This window comes from Odocoileus virginianus, unplaced genomic scaffold (assembly GCF_023699985.2).
Source record: "Odocoileus virginianus isolate 20LAN1187 ecotype Illinois unplaced genomic scaffold, Ovbor_1.2 Unplaced_Contig_35, whole genome shotgun sequence".
Classification (NCBI taxonomy): domain Eukaryota; kingdom Metazoa; phylum Chordata; class Mammalia; order Artiodactyla; family Cervidae; genus Odocoileus; species Odocoileus virginianus.
In genome coordinates, this window is record NW_027224352.1 from 483,370 (window position 1) to 508,398 (window position 25,029).

Genomic DNA, 25,029 nt, shown 5'->3' on the forward strand with positions numbered 1-25,029 from the left:
AGATGAAGCTCCAATACTTTGGACACCTGATGCGAAGAGCTGACTCAATAGAAAAGACCCTGATTCTGGGAAAGATTTAAGGCAGGAGGAGAAGGGGATGACAGAGGATAAGATGTTTGGATGGCATCACCTACTCAATGGACATGAGTTTGAGCAAGCTCTGATGGTGAAGGACAGGGAAGGCTAGTGTGCTGTAGTCCACAGGTTCACAGAGTCAGACACAGCTGACTGCCTGAATAACAATACACCATGACGAAGTGGGATTTATCTCAGAAGTAAAGAAGGGTAGTTCATTATAAGAAAATCAATCATTGTAACACATCACACTAACAAAATGAAGAAAGAAAGCAATAATCATAATTGATGCAGAAAAGCATTTGACAAAGTCCAATACTATTTCACGATTGGAAAAAAAAAATCAGAAAACTAGGGATATCAAGAACTTTGTCAATGTAATAAAATGCATCTATAAACCCTAGGTGGCTCAGTGGTAAAGAATCTGCCTGACAATGCAAGTGACATGTGTTTGATCCCTGGGTCAAGAAGATTCCTGGAAGAAAATGGCAATCCACTTCAGTATTCTTGCCTGGAGGATCTCATGGACAGAGGAGCCTGGGGGCTACAGTCTGTAGGGTTGCAAAGAGTCGGAAGTGACTGAGAGACCAAGCAAGCACACACATAAGAACAACAAACAGCTAACATTATTCTTAATGATAAGTGAGTAAAATCATTCCTCTTTAGATCAAGAAGACAAGGATGCTGCCTTTCACCACTGCTGTTCAACATTGCACTGGAAGTCTTAACCAAAGCAATTGTGAAGAAAAAAGAAATAAAAGGAATCCAAATTGGAAAGAAAGAAGTAAAACTGTCTCCATTTGCAGATCACATAATTCTATATAAAATCCCACAGGATTCTTACACCAAAAAAAAAAAAAAAAAAAACCCTGCTAGAGCTAATAATTCAGTAAAGTTGCAGGATACAAAATCAGCACACAATATTCAGCTACATTTCTATATGCCAGCAACAAACAATCCAAAAGGAAAATCGAGAAAACAGCCCTCTTTACAATAGTATACCCCCAAAATAAATACATAGAATAAATTTAACTGAGTAGGTGAAAGACATGTACACTCAAAGCTACAAAATATTGATGAAATTAAAGAAGACAAATGGAAAGACATTCCATGTTCATTAATTGGAAGACTTGATATTGTTAAGATAGTCATACTACTGAAAGTGATATACAGATTCAATCCAATCTCTATCCAAATTTGAATGGCATTTTTTTTTTTTGCAGAAATAGAAAAAAAATGCATCCTAAAATTTGTATGAACACTTAAAGGAATCCCAAACAGCTTGAACAGTTTTGGAAAAGAACAAAGTCGTAGGACTCACACTTCTTGATTTTAAAACATATTACAAAACTACAGTAATCAAAACGGTGTAGTGCTGGTATAAAGATAGACAAATAGAGTAATAGTATGGACTAGAGAGTCCAGAAATAAACCTATATGGGTCAGATGAACTTCAGCATGGGTGCCAAGACCACTTAGTGGAGTAAGCACAATCTATTGAACAAATGATGTTGGGAAAACTGGATATCCATGTATGGATGAATATAAGAAATTCACTCAAAATGAATTAATGACCTAATTACAAGAGCTGAAACATACAATTTGTAGAAGCAAATATAAATCTTCTTTACCTTGGATTTGATAATGTTTGAATAAGACACCAAAAGCAGTAGCAGTAAAAGAACAAAAATAGATGGATTTATCAAAATTGAGAACTTTTGTTCAGCAAAGGTCTATAAAAAAAGAGAAGACAACCTACAGAATGGCAGAAAATGTTTGCAAATCATATATCTGGCAAGGGCCCATATCCAGAATATGAAAAAAAAATCTTACAACTCAACAACAGAGCAGTGAACAGTACAATTTTAAGAAGGATGGATAAACTCGAATTAGACATTTCTCTAAAGAAGATATACAAATGGTCAATAAGACTTTAAAACATGCTGAACATCATTAGTCATAAAGGAAATACAAATCTAGACCAAAACTTTACAAACCCACTAGGATGGCTATAATTGGGGGGAAATAAAGGAAATAAGTGTTGGGGAGGACATAGAAAAATTGGAATGCTGATAAAATTGCTAATAGAAAAGTGAAATGATGCAGGTGCTATGGGAAAAGTTTTCCTGTTTTTCTAAAAGTTAACATTGAATTGCTATTCAACCCAGAAATTCCATTCCTAGATGTAACCCAAAAGGGTTGAAATAGATACTGAAATGAATCTTTTCACATTAATGTTTAGAGCATCGCTATTACCAATAGGTAAAAGGTGGAAACAACTCAAATGAAGAGACAAATTGATAAAGAAATTGTGGTATATACCATGAAATCAAATATTATAGTTTGTGGTCAGTTGTTTCAGTCATGTCCGACTCTTTGGGACCCTATGGACTGTAGCCCACCAGGCTCCACTGTCCATGGGATTTTCTTGCAAAACTGGAGTGGGTTGCCATGTCTTTCTCCAGGGCATCTTCCTGACCCAGGGATCGAATCCACGTCTCCTGCATATACTATTCAGCCATAAAAAGGAATGATGTTCTTATACATGCTACAACATGGATGAACCTCAAAAACGTAAGTGAAAGGATGTAGACAGAAAAGGTCACTTACTGTATGATTCCACTGATATGAGATGTCCAGAATGGGTAAATTTGTGGAGGTGGAATGCAACCAGGGATGAGTGGTGAGTAGGGAAGTGGAAAACTGCTTAATGGATAGGGAATTTCCTTTGCCTGCTAAAATGTAGGGATGGGGAGGGAGGTGGAGGGGGGTTCAGGATGGGGAACACATATACACCCATGGCTGATTCATGTCAATGTATGGCAAAATCACTACAATATTGTAAAGTAATTAGCCTCCAATTAAAACAAATAAATTTAAAAAAAAAGAAAAAGAAATTAGATACAAAATAAAAAGCATCAAACTTATATAGATCTTAAAAAAAAAAAAAAAAGAAATTAGATACAGGTGGAGGTCACACAACATTGTGAATGTGAGAGATGCCACTGTTCACTTCAGAAGTAGTTACTTTTATGATACATGCATTTAACCACAATTAAATAAAGAAGAAATAAAATAGTAACTACTTGGAAAAGAATACTCTTCAGTAAGATGCATATATAAATCAGAAGTTAAAAAAGAAAAAAAGTTACATTTAACAAACTAAATCATTAGAAGACTTATTCTACAAAACACCTAAGAAAAGACAAGCAAGTAGGAAAGAGATAAAGTCATGTAAAAGCCAGTAGGGTCCAGGGCTCCTAGACCTCCAGTTTTTCCCAAGGCGGGGAGGGGATCCCCTTAGGCTTCTGAAAGTTACTTAGGCTTTTACTTCTCCCAAGAGCAGACATGAAGAAGAAAAAAAAAAAAAAAACAAAAAAACAGGTTGGAGGCAAAGAAGGGGGAAAGGCCTGCAGGACATCCAGCCTCCTGACCAGTGGTCATCTGTCCTTTTCTCCCCTCCTTCACGGGGTTGTCTGTGTTGGTCTGATAGTGTTTTTTCCTTGGAAGGGGAGGAGGACCAAGACATGATGGGATGATGGGGGCAGGGTCCGGCCCTCGGTTGGCATTTGCAGAGCCATCCTGCCATCAAGCGGAGATTGTTTCTGTCAAAGCCAGTTACCTGGGCTCATGTGATGGAGACAGCCATGGAGTGGGAAGAAACTGGCCCAGTGGGGGTTGCGGGGGGTGGAAATGGGCGTTTTGTCATCCTGAGGGTGCACCTGGGCAACGGGCTCCTGGCTGTCCCTTCATCTGTGCACTCCATGAGAGACTGGACCATGGTTCCGCAGTTGTGGAAGGCCCTCAGATGCCCCAGGGGCAGCCTGAGATGGCTGCCACTGGGAGTGCCAAGTGTAACTGGCCCTGGTTCCAAATCCTCTAAGCCCCTCAGCTCCCAGTGAGGAAAGGGGACGCCTGACCCCCAGTGTGGTCCCAGGCAGGGCATCCGGGCACTCCCCAGGAGGGACACCACAGGAAAAATTGCAGAATCCCTCTGGGTCCAGCCCAAAATGGCGGACGGGGGAAAGCTCCGACCTCTGAGTTGGTCGTTCCCGGCGCTGTAGGCAGGGTCCAAGGATCCTAGAGCTCCTGTCTTTCCCATGGCGGGGCAGGGGTCCTTTTAGGCTTCTGAACTTGCTGGGGTGGGGTTGGGGTGGAGGAGGAGAACCTCCAGCTTGGGCACAGCTCAGAAGGCCCAGCACAGCCTTGTTGATCCCTGGAGGCCTGGCAGAAACAGGTGTCTGCTGCATGGACTTTTGAGATACACGTTCTGCTGGATAGCACTGTGGCTCCAGAAATGGCAGTCGCCCCTTTCCCAGCCCCCAGCAAGCCTTCCCGCCATCCCCCCCCTCCCTGCCCGCCTCATCACCATCAGCAGCAGCAGTAGAAGTGATATCCCAATATCCTCATCACCGTCGATAGTCCAGCTCACACAGCACCCAGCTTCATTTCAGCTGGGCTCCTCATAACCTTGGCCACTTTGGGATAACCTGCAGGTGTAGCTAGGCTGTTCTTGACTGCCTTCACGTGAACACCAACAACCCTGAAGAGATCCCACTGGTAGGCTTACAGTTTCTTTGTATTTTGGGGCTCCTCCCAGCCTCTCTTGCTTGTTCTCTGTGCCTCTTCCTAGCATCAACCCCTGTTCTCCTGAGGATCTGGTGGGACAGAGGCAAGCAGGCCCCAGGGAGGTCCAGAAGTTTTTGACCCCTTCTGTAATAAGGGGGAATCTTTCCAGGAGTCCCGAGGGTCTGGAATAGGCCACCAGGCTGCCTCCCTGCATGGTACCTCTGAGCACTCATTCTGTGCCCATGGGTGGGGCTTTGGGGGATGGCATTGTTCACACAGGTGGGATCTTTGGGAATGTCCCACTTGGCCTTGCCTACATTTGTCCACAGGTTTACCATCTGAGTCTTTACTGCCTATAGGCCTTGGTAGCCAGGCTCTCGCAGGCTCCAGTTCTGCACCAGGATCCCGTCCGCATGTCACCTTCAGTCTTTCCAGGTGCCCTCCCCCCACTAGCAATCCTATTAATTTTTATCCTCTGGGGAGTAGGTGGAGTTTAGGGGGAAGGGAGAGAGGAGGCAGGCTTGGGGATTGAAGGGGTCAGGTGGCAAGAAGGGAGCTTGGTGGATTAGTTTGCCATGTAGATCTCTCAGCTTCTCAACCTAACCCCTGACAGCCTAGTATTCACCCTGGAAGCCCACCCCTGCCCCAGGGGAATTATGGATCCCCCTTAAACACACACACACACACACACACACACACACACACACACACACACACACACACAAGCAGGCACGGCAAGCATGACAAGGGAATCAGGGCCTTTATCCAGAGAGTTTCGGGATGTGTGCAAAGAAGGAAAACACAACCTGAAAGCTGACAGTTTCCTTTCATTTGGAAACCTTCCTGAGGTGTACAGCCACAGGGCCACAGCCGCTCCAATAGCTCTGAGGAAGGGTTTCCCCAGAGGTAAGGGAGGAAGGAGCCAGCCTATTTTAGGAGATTTTGTTGAAAAACAGCGAGGAAAAAATTAAAACGTGGGGGAACATTGAAAGGTTACTGATAGTCCACCCCCCCATGCCAACCCTCCCCCACCCCCCTTCCCCCCACCCCAGGCCAGCAAAAGCCAGCAAACATACATGTGTACATACATATATACACAGAAAACAGCCAGACATCTCATTCTCTGTTTGGGAAGGTTCCAAAGTCTGGGCCCATTGAAATCATTCCTAGATCCACATCTGAACTATCCAGGCCCTGTATCCTGCTCTTCCCCATCCTGAGTCCCTCTCAGGGGGACACCTTTGGGTGCAGCTGCAGTGGCTGAGGGCAGGGCCACAGTCTTTGTTCACAGAAAAGGCCAGGGACATTGTTTTGGTCTGTGGGTGCAAGGGAAAGCAAGTGGTCACTGTGGCGTGAGTGTTTAAAGATGTTGTGCCCATGCCACCCAGTGCCTCACGAGAGACCAGTGTGGAAAGTTATCTTGAGTCTCTTTTGTAAGTTCCTCAATGGTTCCTTTCTCTGCTCCTTTAAAGTCTTCCTAAGTGTGTAACCCGAACAGGTGGGGGCTCCAAAGGAAAGGAAATCCATGTCCCAGGGATTTCCCACACTTGGAAGTATCTTAAGGACTCTTAGAACTGAGGAGTGGCAGTTTTGAACATTCTTCTACTTAGGCCAAGCTGTCCCAGGAAGTAGGCCAACATTCGAAATTGGTGAGAGAAACCAAACACACAGCAAACAACCCACGAAAACCAAAGTCACCACCTTCCTGTTAGGTAGGACCTGAGGTGGATCTTTCCCAGGCATTAAACATCAGGACTCGTGGGACACTTACTTGGGGAAGATGCAGGGAGGAAGGAAGGAGGGCAGGGATTAGAACCAGCAAGTGGCGGAATCCCTACTCTCATTACTTCACACCTTCCCCTGCCTTTGCCCGAGCTTACTGTCCTGAACTGGGGCACACACCCACACACAGGGTTACATTCCTGAAAACACGCCTGCTCAGGCCCCACCACACTCCCAACCCACATGCTGGCACCCACTCCACCAAGTCTCAGCAGACCTGATGGTTGTCCTTCCTTCCTTGTTCCCTGTCTTTCCTCCTTGCCCCTTTTCTGTTTGTCTTTCTACTTCCCAGTTGGGCACTAGGGCATTGCAGAACAGGCCTCTGTCTGGACGGGGTTCAGCCCCTTGCCTACATGGCTGAAGCTCTGCCTTGGCTGACGGCTCTTCTCTGGCTGACAGCTTTTCTCTTAGGAGGCCATAGCTGGTTCCACCTACCTACTTGGGACACAGTACACTGGAGACCCCCTTCACACTTCACCTCCACTGCGATTCTTTCTTGTGCTTTCAGTTTGCTCTCCACTTTCAGCTCCTTCCTTTCAGTTCTTCCCTGTGTCCTGAAGGCAGGGTCAGGCGGGTGCCTGGGAGCGTCAACCCCGCCAACACTTTTACTTTTCCTGTGGGAGTGAGGGGCATTCCCTCACAACCATCCTTTAATTGCCATCAGAGATTATTATCTCATCCCTCTCGTGTATGCCCTTCAGCTCCCGCTTTTAACCTACAGTTCCCGGAGTCCTCCCTAGCCTTTCTGAGCCCCACGTGCATGCCCCGGGCTCTTTAGCCCTGACATGCTCAGGGCATCCGAACTTGACCATGCCTCTCCTTTTGCCTTCTGGAGGCCCGCCAGGCCTACCACCCAGTTGGTTGGTTAGTTTGTCGGTTGATCGGTGGGTCCGGAGCACTGGAAAGGACTCAAGAGGGACTGCTCCTGACAAGGGGCTGCCTGGCAGCCTGTCCTTTGGTCTCCAGGCAGCTTGTGTTTACCTGTCACTCCTTGTGTATGTTGCGTGAGAGACACAATGAGGCACCGTTGCACAGGGCCCAGGGGCAGGCAGCGTTGCAGGTTGGAGTTTGGGTGTAGGAGAAAGCAGTAAGTAGTGTGGTTCAGTTTCCACTCCTCCCTGCATCATCGACATCTCCTCCCTTCTCTGGTGGTGGAGATCCCTGCCATCCTCCAGAAAAACTCCAAGAACCAAACATAAATAAAACCGAAGGTGTTCCACGAGTTACTTGGCAATGAAACAGCAAGAGGAGCTCAGGGCTTGCAAAAACATCTCTTGACTTTGCATTCCTTACAGCTGTCATGCTTATGGGAGCTCTTAAAGTCTAGAGGTGAGCCAGTAGGAGCCTCCTCAAGTCGTGCCCTGCTCCCTTTAGGTTCCCAAGACCAAGGGCGTGAAGGGAACAGCACACATTTCACTGTATACTTACAGGCTGTTGCCTCCATATCCAGAAGCCTGGCTAGGCTGGTTTTTAAAATCATTTTCAATTTTTCGCTTGTCATTGACCTATTCAGTTTTTCTGTTTTCCTGTTTCAGTCTTGGTAGGGTGTACGTTTCTAAGTATTTGTTCATTTCTTCTGGATTGTGTATTTCGTTCCCATGTTTGCTTGTAGTAATCTTTCATGATTTTTTTATTTGTGTGGTTTCCATTGTAACTTCTTTTCTTAACTTTCTACTTTTATTTTTTGAACCCTTTTTTTTTCTTGAGGAGTCTGACCAGAGGTTTATTATTGTTTTTTATCTCAGAGAACCAGCTTTTAGTTTCTTTTATCTTTTGTATTGTTTTCTTCATATATGCTCTGATATTTATGATTTCTTTCCACTAACTTTTTTTTTGGTTGTTCTTTTTCTAGTTGCATCAGGTATAAAGTTAGGTTATTTATTGTGGATTTTTTTGCATAAACACTAATTATTTTTCACTATTGTATCAGCTATTTCCTTTTTGGCAAAATATTCAACTGATTTTCATAAAAATTACAGAGAACTTCACCTTGAAATTCATTTGGAACACTCTATCATCCATTCCCAGCATTAATTAATATCCTATAAATAATCTCTTCTCCATTAAGCTATTGAAAGAAGTTTACGTGTTGAAATCCTCCTTATCCCTTGCACTTGCTAAGGTAACACTCATTTTACAGTTGATAAAACCTAAAGAGCTGAGTCTTGAACTTTGTTTGCAACCTTTATGGAGATAACAACATTGTTATTCCTATGATCTATAATGCTCATACATTACTAAAGTCCATTCCTATTGGAAGTAAATTCTTTACCATAATGGATTTATCCAGCATATTCTTTACTTTTCCAGCTAATGAAAGTATGTACTCAATAACTTTTTCCCTTTACTTGGGAGCGGAATCAATTTTCTAGACAGTAATGCTTCAGGGTTATACTGAGTGTCCTTATTCCTCACACATCCTGTTGACTGTTCTGAAAGACATAAAGTTCCACAGAAGTTTTACTTTGTTTTAATATATAGATGATATGCTTCTTTGCTCTCTTTCTTATGCCTCCACACAGAAAGACAGCATCCACTTGCTAAAGCTTTTAACCTTAAAATGTCATAATGCTGCAAAAGAAAAACTGCAGTTTTCCCAAATCCATGTTTGAGAAAGCTATCTTAAATGCTGCTCTGAGGCTTGAATTCCTCAGAAAGGGTTTCTGATGTCAGAAAAAGGGTTTCAGCTAGATTTAGATAGACTTTATGTTGCCCTAATTTTTCTAAAACCTCATACAATGCACCAACACCAAGTTTTTCTCTGGTTAGTTGTTGCTGATATTGGATTGCAGTTTCTCTCTTATGGCCAAATGTCCACATTTTTACTCAGCTGTAACAATTTGGACCCAGTTTTATAGGAGAACTAGATCATGAAGCTTTCAAGGCCTTAAGGTAGAATATGATGAACCCACCTAAACTTGGGCATTCTAATTATCATATTTTCCCTTTCTCTATATGAAAGGATAGGGGATGCCCTTGGGGTACTCACCTATAAACAGGATTCACCATAGATCCACAGTGTATTATAGCCAGCATCTGGATCCTGTGGCAAAGGGATACCCCATTTGTGTTAGAGTAATCTGGTCCCATCACCTCATGGGAAATAGATGGGGAGACAGTGGAAACAGTGTCAGACTTTATTTTTTTTGGGGGGGGGGGCTCCAAAGTCACTGCAGATGGTGACTGCAGCCATGAAATTAAAAGACGCTTACTCCTTGGAAGGAAAGTTATGACCAACCTAGATAGCATATTAAAAAGCAGAGACATTACTTTGCCAACAAAGGTTTCCATCTGGTCAAGGCTATGATTTTTCCAGTGGTCATGTATGGATGTGAGTGTTGGACTGTGAAGAAAGCTGAGTGCCGAAAAATTGATGCTTTTGAACTGTGGTGTTAGAGAAGACTCTTGAGAGTCCCTTGGACTGCAAGGAGATCCAACCAGTCCATCCTGAAGGAGATCAGTCCTGAATGTTCATTGGAAGGACTGATGCTGAAGCTGAAACTTCAGTACTTTGGCCACCTCATGCAAAGAGTTGACTCATTGGAAAAGACCCTGATGCTGGGAGGGATTGGGGGCAGGAGGAGAAGGGGACAACAGAGGATGAGATGGCTGGATGGCATCACCAACTCGATGGGCATGAGTTTGAGTAAACTCCAGGAGTTTGTGATGGACAGGGAGGCCTGGCGTGCTGTGATTCATGGGGTCACAAAGAGTCAGACACGACTGAGCGACTGGACTGAACTGAATTATGGTCACTGCTTTTTGGTGAACACCAATGAGAAAACTGTGAATTCTTCTTTAACTTTTTTTGTACCTCTTGCAGTAGAAGTGCTCCTGAAGTCTAATCAGACTCAACCTTTTCTCAAGTAGCTGCTTCACCTCCTTTGAAGTCCTTTTGTTACCTGCCCTTCACCTAACCATTTTACATTGTAAGAACATTAACCCAACTATTCTCCCCTGCGTCACCAACGTATTCCTTCACAACTGTTTGATCCCTGGATTAGGAAGATCCCCTGGAGAAGGGCACAGAAACCCACTCCAGTATTCTTGCCTGGAGAGTCCCATGAACAGAGGATCCTGGCAGGCTACAGTCCATAGGGTCGCACAGAGTCAGACATGACTGAAGCAACTTAGCATGCATGTATGTCTTTTGACGTAAAATAATTATTGATATTATGTACTTATTGCCATTTAGTTACATGTTTTTCCAGTTTTTTTGTAGTTCTTCCTTTTTCTTTATTTTGGAATTCAATGATTTTCTTTAGTGGTATGCTTGCATTCCTTTCTCATTTGTTTTTGTGTATGTATCATAGATTTTTGATTTGTGCCTACCATGGGATTCATATGTGTTTATTTATTACTATATCTACTTGTTTTAAACAGGAAGTGCTTGAACTTAAAGCAAGTACTAAAGGACCTAAATTTATTAATATTACTATCTTCCACTATACTTTAAGTTTTTGATGTTATATTTTACAGCTTTATGTTTGTCCCTTTACTGATTATTACAGTTATATTTGATTTTGCATTTTATTTTTACTTTTAATTTTCATACTGGCTGATTTAAGAGGTGGAATCTCAGTCTTTGCCATATATTTACCTTTAGTAGTGGGATTTTTCATTTAGTCTAGGTATTTCTTGTTAAAGCCTTTTCTTTTCTACTTAGATAATACACGTTAACATTCTTATATGGTGGGTTTAGTATAGAAGAAATCTTATTTATTCTCAGAGAAGTTCTTTATCTCTTCTTCAGTTCTAAGTCATAATCTTGCTGGGTAGATAATCCTAGGTTGCAGTTTTTTCATTTTAACACTTTAAATATTTCATACCACACCGTTCCACCTTGTTAAGTTTCTGCAGAAAAATCAGCTGATAGCCTTATGAGGGGTTCCTTGTATATAAATCTATTTTGTTTCTCTTGCTACCTTTATAATTTTTTTCTTTTTTAAAAACTTTTACTTTATATTGAAGCATAGTTGATTAACAATGTTGTGTTTCAGGTGTAGAGTAAAGTGATTCAGTTATATATAAACATGCAGTTATTATTTTTCATTTTCCCCCATTTAGGTTATTACAGAATATTGAGCAGCATTCCCTGTGCTATACAGTAGGTCCTTGTTGGTTATCTATTTTATATATAGTAGTGTGTACATGTCAATCCCAAATGTCCAGTCTATCTCTGCCCTGCACCCTTCCCCCTGATAACTATAATGTTGTTCTCTAAGTCTGTGAGTGTGTTTCTGTTTCATAAATAAATTCGTTTGTATCATTTTTTTAAGATTCCACATATAAGCAATAATACTAATATATATTTGTCTTTTTCAGGTTGACTTACTTCATTTAGTATGATAATCTCCAGGTCTTGCTGCTTAAAATGGCATTATTTTGTTGTTTTTATGACTGAGTAGTATTCCCTTGTATATGTGTACCACATCTTCTTTATCCATTCCTCTGCTGATGGACATTTATGTTGCTTCCATATCAGGGCTGCAAAGAACACTGTGTGGATGTATCCTTCTGAACCATGTTTTTCTTTGGATATATGCCTAGGAGTGGAATTGCAGTAGCATGTGTTGGCTCTGTTTTTAGTTTTTTGAGGAACTTCCATATTATTCTCTTCTGTGGCTGAACCAATTTATATCCCCTCCAGCAGTGAAAGAAGGTTGCCTTTTGACTACACCCTCTCCAGCATTTAATGATGTAGACTTTTGATGGTCATTCTTACTGTTGTGAGGTGATATGTGATATGATATGAGGTGATATGTCATTGTAGTTTTTTTTTTAATTTATTGATTTTTAATTGGGGTATAATTGCTGTGCAATATGGTGTTGGTTTCTGCCATACATCAACATGAATCATCCATAGGTATACATATGTCCCCTTCCTCTTGTACCTCCCGCTCACTTCCCACCCTATACCACCCCTCTAGGTTGTCACAGAGCACCAGGCTTGAGCTCCCTGTGTCATACAGCAAATTCCCACTGGCTATCTATTTTACATATAGTAATGTATATGTTTCAATGCTACTCTTCATTTGTCCTACCTTCTCCTTCCTCCTTTCTGTCCAAAAATCTGTTCTCTATGTCTGTGTCTCCATTGCTGCCATGGAAATACGTTTGTATCAGTACCATCTTTCTAGACTCCACATATATGTGTTAATATACAATATTTTTTTTCTCTTTCTGACTTACTTCACTCTGTATAATAAGCTCTAGGTTCATCCACTTCATTAGAACTGACTCAAATGCATTCTTTTATGACTGAATAATACTCCATTGTGTATGTATGTACCACAGCTTCCTTGTCCATTCATCTATCAGTATACATCTAGGTTGCTTCCATGTCCTAGCTATTGTAAATAGTGCTGCAATGAACATTGGGGTACATGTGTCTTTTTGAATTATGGTTTCCTCAGGGTATATGCCCAGTAGTGGGACTGTTGGGTCATATGGTAGTTTTATTCTCAGTTTTATTGGTGTAAAATGATACCTCATTGTAGTTTTGATTTGCATTTCTCTAATAATGAGCAGTATTGAGCATCTTTTCATACATTTATTAGCCATCTGTAGGTCTTCTTTGGATAAATGCCTACTTATCTACTTAAGGATTTTGCCTACTTTTGGATTGGGTTGTCTGTTATCCTGGTATTGAGCTGATGAGTTGCTTGTATATTTTGGAGATTAATCCTTTGTCAGTTGTTTCATTTACTATTCTTGTATTGTGAGGGTTGTGTTTTCACCTTGTTCATACTTTCTTTTGCTGTGCAAAAGCTTTTAAGTTTAATTAGGTCCCATTTGTTTATTTTTATTTTTATTTCTATTACTCTAGGAGGTGGGTCATAAAGGATCTTGGCATGATTTATGTCAAGGAAGGTATGGTCTATGTTTTCCTCTAAGAGCTTCATAGTTTCTGGCTTTACATTTAAGTGTTTAATCCATTTTGAGTTTATTATTGTGTATTGTGTAATATTAGGAGGTTCTAGTTTCTTTCTTTTACATGTAGCTGTCCAGTTTTCCCAGCACCACTTATTGAAGAGGCTGTCTTTTCTCCATTGTATATTCTTGCCTCCTTTGTCAAAGATAAGGTGCCCATAAGTGCGTGTTTATCTCTGGACTTTCTATCTTGTTTCATTGGTCTATATTTCTGTTTTTGTGCCAGTACCATACTGTCTTGATGACTGTAGCTTTGTAGTATAGTCTGAAGTCAGAAAGAGTTGATTCCTTCCAGCTCTGTTTTTCTTTCTCAAGATTGCTTTGGCGTTGTTGTTGTTCATTTGCTCAGTCTTGTCTGACTCTTTGTGGCCCTGTGAACTGCAGCATGCCTTGCTTTGTCTGGGGTCTTGTGTTTTTCCATACAAATTGTGAAAAATTTTGTTGTAGTTCTATTTTGGAAGCCCTAGCCATAGCAATCAGAGAAGAAGAAGAAATAAAAGGAAGCCAGGTTGGAAAAGAAGTAAAACTCTCATTGTGTGCAGATGGCATAATACTATACATAGAAAATCCTAAAGATGAAGGAAACGAAAAAATTACTAGATCTAACCACTGAATGTAGTAAAGTCACTAGATACAAAATTAATACACAGAAATCCCTTGTATTCCTATACACTAACAATGAAAAATCAGAAAGAGAAATTAAGGAAACAATCTAATTCACTATTTCTACAAAAGAACAGAATACCTAGGAATAGACCTACCTAAAGACCTGTATGCAGAAAACTGTAATATACTGATGAAAGAAATAGAAGACAACACTAACAGATGGAAAGCTACACCATGTTCTTGGATCGAAAGAATCAATATTGCAAAAATGACTATACTACCCAAAGCAATCCTCAGATACAGTGCAAACCCTATCAAACTATAAATGGTGTTTTTCTCATTGTAGCTTTGGTTTGCATTTCTCTAATTTTTAGTGATGTTAAGCATCTTTTCTGTGCTTCTTGGCCATCTGTATGTGTTCTCTGCAGAAATATCTATTTAGGTCATCTGCTCTTTTTTTTTTTTTTAACTGAGTTGTGTGTGTATGAGATTTATTGAGCCACATGAGCTCTTTATAAATTTTAGAGAATAATCCCTGTTATTTGCTTCATTTGCAAATATTTCTCCCATTCTATGGTTTTCCTTTACAGTTTGTTAATGATTTCCTTATCTGTGCAAAAGTTTGTGAGTTTAATGAGGTCCAAATTGTTTCTTTTCATTTTTCTTTTTATTTTTCTAGGAGGTGGGTTCACCAAGATATTACTGCAGTTTATGTAGAAGAGTATTTTGCTTGGGTTTGCTTCTAAGAGTTTTATGATATTCCACCCAACCTTTAGGTCTTTAATCCATTTTGAGTTTATTTTTGTGTAGGGTGTTAGGGAGTGTTCTAATTCCATTCTTTTACATGTAGCTGTCCAGTTTTCCCAGCACTTATTAAAGAGACTGTCTTTTCTGCATTGTATATTCTTAACCTCCTTTGTTATAGATTAATTGGCCATAGATGTGTGAGTTTATTTTCAGTTTTCTGTTTGTTCCATTAATCTATTTTTCTGTTTCTATGTCAGTACCATACTCTTTTGATAGCTGTAGTTTTGTAGTAGAGTCTGAAGTCAGGGAGCCTGATTTCCTCCAGCTCTGAATTTCATTCTTAAGATTACTTTGGCTCTCATAGTCTTTCATATCTCCATACAAATTTTAATGTTTTTATTCCAGTTCTGTGAAAAATGCCATTGATAATTCAATAGGGATTGCAATGATTCTGTAGATTGCTTTGGGTAGTATAATTATTTTGACAATATTGATTTTTCTGATTCAGGAGCATGGCATATCTTTTCATTTCTTTGTGTCATCTTTAGTTTCTTTCATTGGGATCTTATAGTTTTCACAGTACTGGCCTTTGCCTCATTAGATCAGTTTAATCCTAGACATTTTACTGTTATTGATGTGATGGTAAATGGGGTTGTTTCTTTTATTTCTTTGTATGATCTTCAACTGTTAGTGTATAGAAAAGCAACAGATTTGTCTGTATTAATTTTAAATCCTGCAGCTTTACTCAATTCACTGGTGAACTCCACTAGTTTTCTGGTGCCATCTTTTGGGATTTTCTGTGTATGGTTTAAAGCCTTCAACAAACAGTGACAGTTTTACTTGTGATTTTCCAGTTTGCAGTACTTTTATTTCTTCTTTTTCTCTGATTGCCTTGACAAGGACTTCCAAAACTCTGTTGAATAAAAGTGGTGAAAGTGGACTCCTTGTCTTGTTCCTGATCTTAGAGGAAATGCTTTCAGCTTTTCACCATTGAGTATGATGTTAGCTGTGGGTTTGTCATATATGGCCTTTATTATGTTGAGGTAGATTTCCTCTATGTCTGCCTTCTAGAGAGTTTATCATAATTGGGTGTTGAATTTTGTCAAAAGGTTTTTCTCTATCTATTTGCATGATCATATGGTTTTTGCTTTTTAGTTTATTGATACAGTATATCACACTGGTTGATTTGCAAATATTGAAAAATCTTTGTATCCCTGAGGAAAATTCCACTTCATCATGGTGTCTGATTATTTTGATGTATTGTTGGATTTGGATTGCCAGTGTTTTGTTGAGAATCTTTGCATCCATATTCATCACTAATATTGGCCTGTGATTATCTTTTTTGTGATATCTTTGTCTGGTTTTGATATCAGGGTGATGGTAGCCTCATAGAATGAATTTGGAAGTATTACTTATTTTCAAATTTTTGGAATAGTTTCAGATGGGTAGGTGTTAACTCTTCCATAAATGTTTGAGAGAATTAACCTCTGAAGCTACTTTTGTTCATTGGAAGTTTTAAAGTCACACTTTCAATATCAATACTTGTGATTGGTCTGTTCATATTTTCTAGTTCTTCTTGGTTCCATCTTGGGTGACTGTACCTTTCTAAGAATCTGTCCATTTTTTTCCTGGTTGTCCATTTTATTGACTTATAGTTGCTTGTAGTAGTCTTTTATGATCCTTTGTATTTCTGTGATGTCTTTTGTAGCTTCTCCTTTTTCATTTCTAATGAAATGAAATTTCTAATGAAATTCAATAACATTTCTAATGTTACTGATTTGAACACTTTCCCTCTTTTCTTGATGAATCTGGCTATAGGTTTATCAGTTTCATTTATCTTTTCAGAGTCAGATTGTACTTTCATTGATCTTTTCTATTGTTTTCTCCAGCTCTATTTCTTTGATCTCTTCTCTAATCTTTATGATTTCTTTCCCTTTACTATTTTGAGGTTTTGTTTTTTTCTCTTCCCCTAGTATCTTTAGGTATAAAGTTAGGTTGTTTATTTGAGATTTTTCTTGTTTCCTGAGGTAAGATTGTATTGCTATAAACTTCCCTCTTAGAACTGCTTTGCCACATCCCATAGATTTGGGATCATTGTGCTTTCATTTTCATTTGTCTCTGTTTATTATAAAAAATTTCCTTTGATTTCTTCAGTGATCTATTGGTTGTTTTAGTAGTATATTGCTTCCCCTCCACATATTTGTAGTTTTTACAGTTTCTTTTTCTTGCAGTTGATTTCTAATCTCAATAATTCTGTGATCAGAAAAAGATTCTTGACAAGATGTCAATTTTCCCACTGAGTCCAAAAGCTTTTTCTTTACATCGTGTCTCTTTTGCTGCCCTGTAGGTAGGATCATCGGTACCATCTTTCTAGATTCCATATATATGTGTTAATATATGGTATTTGTCTTTCTCTTTCTGACTTATTTCACTCTGTATAACAGGCTCTAGGTTCATCCACCTCATTAGAACTGACTCAAATGCATTCCTTTTTATAGCTAAGTATGTGAAATTAAAAGATGCTTACTCCTTGGAAGGAAAGTTATGACCAACCTAGATAGCATATTAAAAAGCAGAGACATTACTTTGCCAACAAAGGTCCGTCTGGTCAAGGGCTATGGTTTTTCCAGTGGTCATGTATGGATGTGAGAGTTGAACTGTGAAGAAAGCTGAGCGCTGAAAAATTGATGCTTTTGAACTGTGGTGTTGGAGAAGACTCTTGAGAGTCCCTTGGACTGCAAGGAGATCCAACTAGTCCATTCTGAAGGAGATAAGTCCTGGGTTTTGATTGGAAAGACTGATGCTGAAGCTGAAACTCCAATACTTTGGCCATGTCATGCGAAGAGTTGACTCATTGGAAAAGACCCTGATGCTGGGAGGGATTGGGGGCAGGAGGAGAAGGGGATGACAGAGGATGAGATGGCTGGATGGCATCACCAACTCGATGGGCATGAGTTTGAGTAAACTCCAGGAGTTTGTGATGGACAGGGAGGCCTGGCGTGCTGTGATTCATGGGGTCACAAAGAGTCGGACATGACTAAGCAACTGAACTGAACTGAACTGAATAATGAGTGATGTTGAGCATCTTTTCATGTGTTTATTAGCCATCTGTGTGTATTCTTTGGAAAAAAAGTCTGTTTAGGTCTGCTCACCTCTTGATTGGGTTGGTCATTTTTCTGGTACTGAACTGCATGAGATGCTTGTATATTTTGGAGACTAATTCTTTGTCAGTTGTTTCATTTGCTACTATTGCCTCCTATTCTGAGGGCTGTCTTTTCACCTTGCTTGTAGTTTCCTTCTTTGTGCAAAAGCTCAATGGTAGAAGGAGAGTGTGGAATGATTTGAGAGAATACCATTGAAACATATATGTTACAATATGTAAAATAGATGACCAGGGTGAGTTTGATGTGTGAAGCAGGGCACACTAAACTGGTGCTCTGTGACAACCTGGAAGGATAGGATTGGAAGGGAGGTGGAGGGGGGTTCAGGATGGCGGAGACACATGCATACCTATGGCTAATTCATACTGATATATGGCAAAACCATCACACTATTTTAATTATCCTTTAATTAAAATAAATAAATATTTTTAAATGATTTCAACTTTCTTAAGTTTACCAATGCTTGATTTGGGTCCCAAGATGTGATCTATCCAGGAGAATGTTCTGTGTACAATTGAGAAGAAAGTGTATCCCTCTGCTTTTAGATGCAATATCCTATAAATATCAGTTAAGTACATCTGATCTAATATGTCATTTAAAGCCTGTGTTTCCTTATTGATTTTCTGTGTGACTAATCTTCCATTGATGAAAGTGGAATGTTAGAGACGAAAATGCCACTATTATTGTGTTACTGTTGACTTCTTGTTTAATGGCTGTTAGGTTTTGCCTCATACATTGGGATTCTATGTTGGGTGTATGCGTGCATGCTCAGTTGCTTCAGCCATGTCTGACTCTTTGTGATTCTATGAACTGTAGCTGCCAGACTCCTCTGTCCATGGGATTCTCCAGGTAAGAATACTGGAGTGGGTTGCCATGCCTTTCTCCAGGGGATCTCTCCCACCCAGGGATAAAATCTGGGTCTCCTGCGTCTTCTGCATTGCAGGTGGATTCTTTATGTTGAGCTATCAGGGAAGCACAAGTTGGGTGCATATATGTTTTCAATTTGCAATCTTCTTCATGAATTGACCCCTTGGTTTTTATGTAGTTTCCTTCTTTGTTTCTTAAAACAGTTTATTTTAAGGTCTATTTTGTCTTATGGCAGCATATATATGGGTCTTGTTTTTGTATCTATTCAGCCAGCCTGTGTCTTTTGTTTGGAACATTTAATCTATTTACATTTAAGGTATTTATTGATATGTATGTTTTTACCACCCTTTTGTTAATATATATGTTTGCATTGCCATTTTGTTAGTTTTGTTAATTTTTTTTTCAGTTTGTTTTGTAGGTCTTTTTCTTCCCTTCCTCTTTTGTTCTCTTCTGTTTTGATTTGATGTTTAAACTTAGTTTTGTGTTTGGAGTGTTTGTTTTCTTTTTTGTATGTATATTTAGTGTGGATTTTCAGTTTGTGGTTACTATGAAGTATTAATATAGCAGTCTATATATAAATGGGATTGTTTTAAATTATTGATCTTTAATTTGTTTTTTAATTGAAGGATAATTGCTTTACAATATTGTTAGTTTCTAACATACAACAATGCAAATGAGACTTAACTATATATATATATAAAACTTCTGCAATGTGGAAGATGTAGGAGACCTGGATTTGATCCCTGGGTGGGGGCGGGGGGGAATCCCCTGTAGAGAGGCATGGCAACCCACTCCAATATTCTTACCTGGAGAATCCATGGGCAGAGGAGCCTGGCAAGCTACAGTCCATAGGATCACAAAGAGTCAGACATGACTGAAGCAATGTGTGTGTGTGTGTGTGTGTGTGTGTGTGTGAAATCTCTTGAGCTTTCCGCCAACCCCATCCCCCATCCCACTCCTCTAGGTCATCACAGAGCACCAGACTGGCTCCCTGTGTTATATAGCAGCTTCCCATTAGCTATCTATTTTACACATGGTATTGTATATATGTCAATGCTACTTTCTCAATTTGTCCTATTCTCTCCCTCCCCAACTGTGTCCACAAGTCTGTTTGCTACATCTGTGTCTCAATTCCTTCCATGAAGATAGGTTCATCAGTACTGTTTTCTAGATTCTACATGTATGCTTTACTGTATGATATTTGTTCTCTTTTCTTTCAGACTTACTTCATTTTGTGTAACAGGCTCTAGGTTCACCCATCTCAGTTCAACTGACTCAAATTATTCCTTTTTATGGCTGAATAATATTCCACTGTATATATGTACCACAACTTCTTTATCCATTCATCTGTCAGTGTACATCTGTGTTGCTTTCATGTCTTGGCTATTGTAAATAGTGCTGCAGTAAACACTAGGGTACCTGTGTCTGTTTTAGTTGTTTTCTCAGGGTATGTGCCTGGTAGTGGAATTTGAGTCATATGGTAATTTTCTAAGGAATTCCCATACTGTTTTCCGTTGTGGCTATATCAGTTTATATTCTTAGCAACAGTGCAAGAGTGTTCCCTTTTCTCCACATCCTCTCCAGCATTTGTTATTTGTAGGTTTTTTTTTGATGATGGTCATTCTGTTTGTGTTTTAATTTTAAATGCATTTCCAGTATCCTGCATTTGTACTCTCCTCACAATTGCTTGTTTTTATATCATATTTTTGTGTAGTTAATTTCCTACCTTTTTTCTTGTCTTTATCCATCAACTTTTTTATTTGTAATGGTCTTGTTTTTTGTAGTGGACTTTTCTACTTACAGAATTTCCTTTAGCATTTGTTGCAAATGTAGTCTGGTGTTGCTGAATTCTCTTAACATTTTCCTGTCTATAAACTTTTGAGTTCTCTGTTGCATCTTAATATGAGCCTTGCTAGGTAGAGTATTCTTGGTTTGTAGGTTCTTCCCTTTCATCACTTTAAATATACCATTCCATTCCTTTCCAACCTGCAAAGTTTCTGCTGGGAAATCAGCTGATTACCTTATGGAGTTCCCTGGTATGGTATTTGTTGCTTTTTCTTTGTTGCTTTTAATATCTTTTCTTTGTTTTTAATTTTTGTCAGTTTGATTAAAATGTAACTCTCTGTTCCTGCAAGTATTTTTTTCAAGTCCTTTCTGTCTCTTTTCTCCTTCTGGGATCCCTATAATGCAAATGTTCATAAATTTAATGTTGTTCTAGAGGTCTCTTTTCCAATGAGTCAACTCTTTGCATAAGGTGGCCAAAGTATTAGAGTTTCAGTTTCAGCATCAGTCCTTCCAATGAACACCCCTGAGTGACTGCACTGAACTGAACTGAACTGAGAGGTCTCAGACTGTCATTTTTTTTCTCATTCCTTTTTCTTTATTCTGTCCCACAGCAGTCATTTCCACCATTCTATCTTCCAGCTTGCTTTTCTGTTCTTCTCCCTTAGTTCCTCTGATATTGATTCTTTCTCGTGTATTTTTCATCTCTTTGTTTGTTTTTCATTTATTTGTTATGGAAGGATAATTGCTTTACAGAATTTTGCTGTTTTCTGTCAAACCTCAACATGAATCAGCCATAGGTATACATATATCCTCTCCCTTTTGAAACTTCCTCCCATCTCCCTCCCCATCCCACCCCTCTAGGTTGATACAGAGCCCCTGTTTGAGTTTCCTGAGCCATACAGCAAATTCCTGTTGGCTATCTCTTTTACATATGGTAATATGGTAATGTAAGTTTCTATGTTACTCATTCCATACATCTCTCTCCTCTCTCCTCCCCTCTCCCCATGTCCATAAGTCTATTCTCTATGTCTGTTTCTCCACTGTTGCCCTGTAAATAAATTCTTCAGTAACATTTTTCTAGATTCTGTATATATGTGTTAGAATACGGTTAGAATATGGTATTTATCTTTCTCTTTCTGACTCACTTCACTCTGTATAATAGGTTCTAGGTTCATCCACCTCATTAGAACTGACTCAAATGCATTCCTTTTTATGGCTGAGTAATATTCCATTGTGTATATATACCACAACTTCTTTATCCATTCATCTGTTGATGGACATCTAGGTTGCTTCCATCGTTCTAGCTATTGTAAATAGTGCTGCAATGAACAATGGGATACATGTGTCTCTTTCAATTTTGGTTTCCTCAGGGTATATGCCTAGGAGTGGGATTGCTGGGTCATATGGTGGTTTTATTCCTAGTTTTTTAAGGAATCTCCATACCATCTTCCATAGTGGCTGTATCAATTTACATTCCCACCAACAGTGCAAGAGTGTTCCCTTTTCTCCACACCCTTTCCAGCATTTACTGTTTGTAGACTTTTTGATGATGGCCATTCTGACCAGTGTGAGATGATATCTCATTGTAGTTTTGATCTGCATTTCTCTAATAATGAACAATGTTGAGCATCTTTTCATGTGTTTGTTAGCCATCTGTATGTCTTCTTTGGAGAAATGTCTGTTTAGGTCTTTTTCCCACTTTTTGATTGGGTTATTTGTTTTTCTGGTATTGAGTTGTATGAGCTGCTTGTATATTTTGGAAATTAATCCTTTGTTAGTTGTTTCATTTGCTATTATTTGTCTCTCCCATTCTGAAGGTTGTCTTTTCACTTTGCTTATAGTTTCCTTTGTTTGTTTTTAGTCCTTCTGCATCTTTGTTAAACATTTTTTGCATCTTCACAACCTGTGCCTCCATTCTTTTCCTGAGATTTTGGATTATCTTCACTATCATTACTCTGAATTAATTTTCAGCATATTTCCTATCCCCACTTCATTTAGTTGTCCTTCTGGGGTTTTATCTTGTTCCTTCATTTGGGATATATTCCTCTTTCATCTCTTTTTGTCTAACTTTCTGTAATTGCAGTTTCTTTTCTGCAAGCTGTTGGATTGTAGTTCTTGCTTCTGTTGTCTGCTTTCTGCTGGATGAGGCTGTCTAAGGGGCTTTTGCAGGCTTCTTGGTGAGAGGATCTGGTTCCTTCCTGCTGGTGGTTGGAGCTGGGTCCTGTCTCTCTGGTGGGTAGAACTCTGCTCAGGAAGGCTTTACCCAGCCTGTGAGCTGATATGTGGGACTTTGTTCCCTCCCTGTTGGTTGTTTGGCCTTAGACTTCCCAGCACTGAAGCCTCCAGGCTGTTAGGTGAGGCTAGGTCTTGAGTAGAAAATGGTGTCCTCCAGGAAGGCTTGTACCAATGAGTACTTTCCAGAACTGTCATCTGCCAGTGTCTTTGTCCCTGCAGTGAGCCACAGCCACCCCCAGTTCCACAGCAGACCCTTCAATACTAACAGGTAGGTGTGATCTAGTCTCTTATGAGGTCACTGATTTTTTTTCCATGTCCTGATGCTCACAGGGTCTTGTTTTCCCTCTCCAATAGTGCAGATTTTCTTTCTTCCTGTCCCATGGAATTCCTGTGATCAGAGGAATACATCAAAGCCAGATTCTCTGGGGTCTCCTTCTCTTGTTGACAGAACCCCAGGCTGGGAATCCTGACGTGAGGCTCAGGACTTTCACTCTGTCTCATTGCCACTTCTGTTTTGTCTTTGGATACTGGGTACCAATTTTTGGTAGATTCCTGTGTTTTTGTCAATTGTTCTTTAGCAATTAGCTGTGATTTTCATGTTTTAATGAGAAGGCATTGCTTATGCCCTTCTACTCTGTCATTTTGTCCGCCATCTGCATAGCCTTTATCAAGGTCACTTTGGCAGTACATATGAGGCTTGTCTTGGGCACTACATGATGAACAGACCACGCTGGCTGCCAGAATTTTATAATGCATATAAAGGTTTTAATTGGGTTCAGTCCTGTATATAGATCATCCAGATAGTCCCAGAAACATATTATGTTCACAATACCATATCCTTGAAGTAGCTTCTAGTGGAGGGATGACAAGTGGATGCATATTCCAGGGATATTGAGAAAGAAGGGACCTCCAGTAAGATCTTCCAACAGTTTCATCTACTCCATGACCTAGAATTATTTATCTTTGACTTTAGCCATTTAAATTATGACTGTGTCTTGCTGTGGGTCTGTTTGGGTTAAACCTTTGTCTTTCTATACGTGACTATCTTTCCTTTTCCAGGTTTGGGAAATTTTCTGCTATAATTTTATTAAATGCATTTTTACCTCCTTATCTAACTCTTCTCTTTCTGGGACCCCTATAATGTGAGTGTTTTTATGCTTGATGTTACCCCTCCAAATATTTTAATTAGTTTCCATTTTTTTTTATTTGTTTTTCTTTTTCCTCTTGTGCTGCTGATTTCTATTCTATCTTTTAGATGGAGTGCATTCTTCTGTATGCATTCTTCTGTATCACCTAGTTTGCTGTTCACTTCTTCTAGTGTGTTTTTTACTTATTTTATTTTTACTTCTTTAAAAAAAAATATTTATTTCTGTTTGTGCTAGGTCTTCATTGCTTCATAGGCTTTTCTCTAGTTGTGGTGAGTGGGAGCTACTCTAGTTATGGTGCACAGGCTTCTCATTTGGTGGCCTCTCTTGTTGCAGAGCATGGGCTCTAGGGTGCATGGGCTTCAGTAGTTGCAGCATGTGGGCTCAACAGTTGTGGCTCTGGTTTCTAGAGCACAAGCTCAGTGTTTGTGGCATGCAGGCTCAGTTGTCCTGCAGCATGTTGGATCCTCTCAGACCAAGGATTAAACCCCTGTTTCCTTCATTGGCAGATGGATACTTTACCACTGAATCACCAGGGAAACCTTATTCCTTACTTATATATATATATATATATATATATATATATATATTCTGCTTCCTTGTTAAAATTTTCATTGTGCTCATCTATTCTCTTACATAATTTAGTTAGCATTGTTATTACTAATGCTTTGAATTATTTATCTAGTAAGTTGTTCATTTCTGTTTCATTGGTTCTTTTTTTCTTTTTCAGTTGAGAAAAATTCCTGTCTTCTCGATTTGCTTATTCTCCTCTGTCTCTATGAAATTAAGTAAAACAATTATTTTGAAGGGATGTCCTTATGTGTGAGTCTATGTGTGCCCAGTGACTTTGGTGATAGAGCTAGATTTGATGTGAACACAAGTCACATCTTCCCTCAGGGTGTGCTAGCATCTATCATGGTAGAAGATGGGGCTGGAGAGTCAGGGGCTAGGGCAGAGGGCAGATGCAAGGGGGGACTTTCCCTCTGTTCAGTGACTGTTGCCACCCTATTAGGGGTTGGGTCAGATCTCAAGTTGCTGGAACAGAAGCCCTGAGGGTTGAGTCTGAAATACCTCAGTTCCCTTGAAGTGTATATTCTGCTTTCCAGCACGGGCTCCCTTAGCCC

General features: G+C 39.7%; 1 protein-coding gene across 4 annotated transcripts in view; it reads left to right on the forward strand.

The window, feature by feature from the left end:
• Positions 1–25,029, forward strand: part of NBDY (negative regulator of P-body association) — a 90,028-nt gene that overhangs the window by 31,525 nt on the left and 33,474 nt on the right. Inside the window, exon 2 of one of the 4 annotated variants that reach the window (XR_011486614.1) lies at positions 2,541–2,649. The exons of 2 other annotated variants lie outside the window; for them this stretch is intronic. The gene's annotated coding sequence lies outside the window, so the exon portion shown is untranslated. Of the gene's footprint in view, positions 1–2,540; positions 2,650–11,493; positions 11,534–25,029 lie in introns of all 4 variants that reach the window. One more of the 4 variants, XR_011486615.1, reaches the window with a different exon arrangement.